The sequence below is a fragment of the Eptesicus fuscus genome, chromosome 6 (assembly GCF_027574615.1).
Source record: "Eptesicus fuscus isolate TK198812 chromosome 6, DD_ASM_mEF_20220401, whole genome shotgun sequence".
NCBI classification, from domain to species: domain Eukaryota; kingdom Metazoa; phylum Chordata; class Mammalia; order Chiroptera; family Vespertilionidae; genus Eptesicus; species Eptesicus fuscus.
In genome coordinates this window covers 72,911,594-72,916,924 of record NC_072478.1, presented here as the reverse complement: position 1 = coordinate 72,916,924, position 5,331 = coordinate 72,911,594, and the positions used below count along the sequence as shown (strand labels likewise).

The 5,331-nt window shown below is 43.5% G+C and overlaps 1 non-coding gene across 1 annotated transcript; it reads right to left on the bottom strand.

Moving 5' to 3' along the window:
• Positions 1-1,196: 1,196 nt before the first annotated feature.
• On the bottom strand, positions 1,197-1,300 carry LOC114233467 (small nucleolar RNA U13). Its single transcript, XR_003619607.1, has one exon. It is a non-coding gene; the product is annotated as a small nucleolar RNA U13 (small nucleolar RNA).
• Positions 1,301-5,331: the final 4,031 nt, after the last annotated feature.

Genomic DNA, 5,331 nt, shown 5'->3' with positions numbered 1-5,331 from the left:
ATCCGGCTTCACCCGTACCCAGGGGCGTAAGGCCTCACCCGGACCCAGGGGCACATGGCCTCACCCGGACCCAGGGGCGCGTGGCCTCTCCCAGACCCAGGGGCGTGTAGCCTCACCCGGACCTAGGTGCGTGAGGCCTCACCCGGATCCAGGGACACATGGCCTCACCCGGACCTGGGGGCGCGTGGCATCTCCCAGACCCAGGGGCACGTGGCCTCACCCTGGATCCCACTTCTGCTGATGGGGGAAGCCCTGTGCCCCCTCACCTCCATTCCCAGAGCCACAGCCCAACCTCATTCTGCCTGTCTTCTCTATGACAGTGGACAAAGCACTTACAAAAGAAAAAAAGTTCCTTTTTGAAAAGCCATATTACATATGTCTATTTGCATTCTTTGAGGGGAAAGAAAAGGGTGACATTTTGGTTTTCATTCTGGCCACAAATGTAGTATACATTTATTATAAAAAAAAAAAGTTGGAAAAGAGAAAAAATAAAGAAAGAACTATAAAATAAAAGTTTGGAAAACTCAGAAAAGCACCAAAAAAAAAAAAATAGTAACAATAATCATCCTGAGTCCCAAACTCAGAGGAAATCACCTTTTTTTGTAATCCTCACCTGAGGATGTATTATTTTCCTCATTGATTTTTAGAGAGAGTAGAAGGGAGGTAAGGGGGAGAGGGGAGAGAAAAGGGGGGGGGGGAGAGAGAGAGAGAGAGAGAGAGAGAGAGAGAGAGAGAGAGAGAAAGAAACATTGATGTGAGAGAGTTGCCTCCTGCACACATAGGGGTTGGGATCAGGCCTGTAACCCATGTATATGCCCTTGACTTGGAATTGAACCCGGAAGCTTCCGTTCACAGTCCATGGGCCGACACTCCAACCACTGAGCAAAATCGGCCAAGGTCAATCACTCACTTTTGACACATCAGTTTGTGTCTTTCCTGACGCTCTTCCAACTGAATTTACTTTTTTAAAAATTGGAACCATACCTTACATTTCAGTTTACAAAATTTATAATGGAATGTTCTATTCCATGAGAGCAGGAGTTTTATTTAGTTTGTTCACTGCTATTTACTAGCGTATGGTAGTCACTCAAATAAATATTTGTTAGAAGAATGGATTTTGTAACTTTTCATTTGATGCAATGTAACCATTTTCTGATATCATATGTCTTATCTTTGCCATCATTATTATTTTTTCACTTCAGACCAGTAATGTGGTGAAGTCGCAACAAGGTTTGAGGGAGGCACATCTCACACAAGAGCATGAGTACCCAATCATCACACTTATGAACTACAAAAGAATCTCTTTGCCATTATTTTTAATGGCTGCATAGTATTTTGTCCTATATGTATTTAACCCACTGCTGTTGATAATGAAGTTTCCTTGAATTTTTTATACTTTAGGTAACATCATGCTGAACATCACTGAATCCTTTATATTGTACTACAGGCCCGGTGCACAGATTTGTGCACTGGTGGGATCCCTGAGCCTGACTTGTGGGGATCAGTGGACCTCTGTGCAGCTGCAGCCTAGCCTTACCTGCCAGCTCCTCAGCGGGGAGGGACGTGCAGGGGGAGTATCTGCAGGGGAGGCTCGCTCCCCGCAGCTGTGCTCGCCAAATGAGCCAGGCATCTGGCACCTGTGGGTCAGCTGAGTGCGCTCCTGCTGTGAAAACGCACTGAGCACTAGGGGGCAGCTCCTGCGTTGAACCTCTGCCCTGTGGTGGTAAGTGAGCATCATAGCTACCTGCCGGTTGTCCGGTCGTCTGGTCGTCCAGTCGCTTAGGGTTTTATATATATAGATACTATTTCTGCACATTATTTCCTGAAGATAAATTCCTAGAAACAGAATTGCTGGATTGAATGTGCCCACTTAAAATGCTATACATTTTGCCAAATTGCCCTCCTCCCCCCTCACCCCCCAGAAAGGCTGATCAATACCTATGTCCTCAGTCCTTTCCAATAGAATCTATTATCATGTTTTCAACTTTGCTAATTGATAGAAAAAAATGTACCTTATTTTTATTGAATCATTTTGATTACTTGTAATATTGACTAATTTTTATGTTTATTAGCCATTTGTATTTTTTTCTGTATTGCTTAGCATCTTTTGGGGCAAGGATTAACCTTTTTGGGTGTGTTTTTCTTTTAGGATGTGTTTTTTTCTAATTGACTTGTAAGAGCTCATATAATAAATATTTGGGGGGTTGCAAAATTTTAAAATTTCATGTAGTATCTTCATTTAGTATTTGAGCTTCTAATGAATTGGCCTACTTCTGTGCTGGTACCACTTAAGTTTGTGTTATTTATTAATTATTTATTGTGGCATTTTAATTTTTAGTATTATTCTCCTTTCAAAAATATCTCTTGGCCAGTACTATACATGTATGTTCTTCAAATTAAATTTAAATCCATTTTTGTTAAGTTTAAAATTGAGATGGCATTAAATAGAAATAACTTTGGAGAGAATTGACCTTTTTTTTTGTTAATTCTCACCCAAGAATATTTTTTTCTTTCCCCGACCTGCGGGGTCTTCTAGCGGGGGTACCGAGGCGGCGCACCTAAGAGAATGAGAAACAGACAAGGGACGCAAAGAATGGAGGCAAGACAAAAGGGATTCTGATCAAGCCTCAAAATTTTATTTTTACAGCGTTCCTTATGTGTGATTTCTAGAAGGGTGGATGCCTAGGAGGGGTGGGGGCTGACCTAGATAATCGGCTAAAGTCGTAACTATAGATAAAGGGTGTGGCGGTTGAAGGGCGGCTACAGAAGAAATGCTTTGTCCTCAGGCAAGAGGAAGTGGGCCTAGTTTCAGTAACTTACTGAAGGTCAGAGTTAATCCTTTGACCGACTCTTGGTTCCTGACATTTTTCACTGGTTTTTAGAGAAAGTGGAAAGGAGGGAGGGAGGGGGAAAGAGAGATCTGAGAGAGAGAGAAACGTTGATGTCAGAGAGACACATTGATTAATTGCCTCCCATACTCACCCCCATTGTGGCTGGGGATTAAACTTGCAACCCAGGTACATGACCTTGACTGGAAATCAAACCCATGACCTGAATGGGATTAGAGTTGTACAGCACATGTATGGGGGATGCATTGGTATTTTGGGTGGATTCCCTGCTATCATCACCAAGAGCTTATGGTTAGTGTTATTCTATTTCCTTTGGTGGGTGGGCCAATGCTTTAACCACTGAGCATACCAAAAAAGAAAAATAATTGGGAATTAAGGTATGTGCAGGATCTATATGATGAACACTCTAAAACTTTATAGAAGATGTAAAAGGACACTGTGAATGGAGAAATGAACTATATCCTTGGATTAAAATACTAAATATTGGTCCTAGCCAGTGTGGCTCAGTTGCACTGAAAAGTCACTGGTTTGATTCCAAGTCGGGTCACCTGCCCAGGTTGCAGACTCGATCCCCAGCGGGGGTGCATGCAGGAGGCACGGGTCGATGTTTCTCTCTCTCCCTCTCTTTCTCAAAATCAATTTAAAAACATATTTTAAAAATGCTAAATATTACAAAAATGTCAATTCTCACCCTGGCACCATGGAAAGGAGTGGAGGAGGTGACGGCCATCAGGCCTCTCCTCCATGGAACAGGTGACCCTGTGGGTTTCGGTCTCACTATCCTCGGGTGTTGGTGGTTGAGTCACCTCCCTCACTCTTTACTCCTCGGTTCCTGGGAATTCACCCTCTGAAACTGTCCTCTCTTCCCCAAACACTTGGCCCAGCCTGTCTGTCCTGGGTGTTTTACATTCTATTACCTTTTCCTTTTTTTTTTTTTTTTTGGAAGATTTCATTCTACAGATTAAATATATAGTTTTTATATTCTTTTGAATGGGATTGGAGTTGTACAGCACATGTATGGGGGATGCACTGGTATTTTGGGTGGATTCCCTGCTATTATCACCAAGAGCTTGTGGTTGGTGTTATTCTATTTCCTTCCCTTCGGGGTTTGCCCCCCGCACAAACCACAGGGAGGCTTCAGGGAGGAGAGGAAAGACTCTGGTTGCTGGGCTCACTCACACTTGCCACCTTTACCCACTAAAAATAGACTGGCTCCTGAATTCAAATCTCTTCCCAAGAAATTAACTCTTGCTTTCCTTTCCTTTTTTTTTTTTTTTTTACATAAGAAATCCTCAACTCCTAATCTTAAGAGATTTTATTGAGAAACAGTGTTGACTTGTTGTGGATTCCTCTTTATATGATTTTTTTATTGTTTAAAGTATTATAAATAGTAGTACATATGTCTCCTTTTTCCCCCCATTGACCTTCCCCCAGTCTGGGGAGGGTTGTGGGGGGAGGTAAGAGATCAACCGAAGGACTTGTTTGCATGCATATAAGCATAACCAATGGATGCACGGCACTGCGGGAGGGGGGCGGAATGAGGGCATGTGCAGGGGGTAGGGGTGGCCCAGGGAAGGTCTTTATATGATTATTGCCAATTTTTCTATTAATAAGTAGAATGAAAAGAACACAGGCTTGGGAGTTGGATGGCTTTGGGTTCATATCTCAGACCTGAGGGATCTTCAGCTCTCTCAGCCCCAGTATCCTCATCTGAAAAATTATGTATATTACAAGTGACCACAAGCAATCGTAACCTACTCAAGCCAGCTACAGATTGATCAGAGGGTCACTGGGGAAGTATCTCATATGCTCCAGATGCAGGAACGCAGCGGGGCCTCTGCACACTGGGCTCAGGGATGTGGGTGCAGTCAGAAATGAGGGCCATCACAAGCTCAGGCTCCATCGTGGACTGGCTCAACGTCTCTACCTGGGACTTGTTTTGAGATGCAACGTAAGAGACCCAGGAGGTTAGCAGTCCAGTAGCACTGAGCCCTCTTCTAGTCTCGTTTATTTATTTATTTTTGTGCTGACTTCCTCCACCTCTCCCTGGCCCTATAGAGAACTCAACCATGAATTCCTCTGTTTCTCATCTCTGCATGCACCCTCGCTGGGATCAAGTCTGCAACCTGGGCAGGTGACCCGACTTGGAAACAAACCAGTGACTTTTCAGTGCAACTGAGCCACACTGACCGGGGCCAATATTTAGTATTTTAATCCAGGGATATAGTTCATTTCTCCATTCACAGTGTCCTTTTACATCTTCTATAAAGTTTTAGAGTGTTCTTCATGTAGATCCTGCACCTATCTTAATTCCCATATTTGCTTCATTTTTCATGTTCTCTGCACATGTGCCCTGACTGCATAAAAGGACTAAAATTCTAATTTCATATTCCCAGGGAAGAGCTCAGGTGGGTCAGCTCTTGGGCCAGTTATTGGTCACCCGGATGAATCATCAATGACCAGGGGACAGAGTCACATTGTG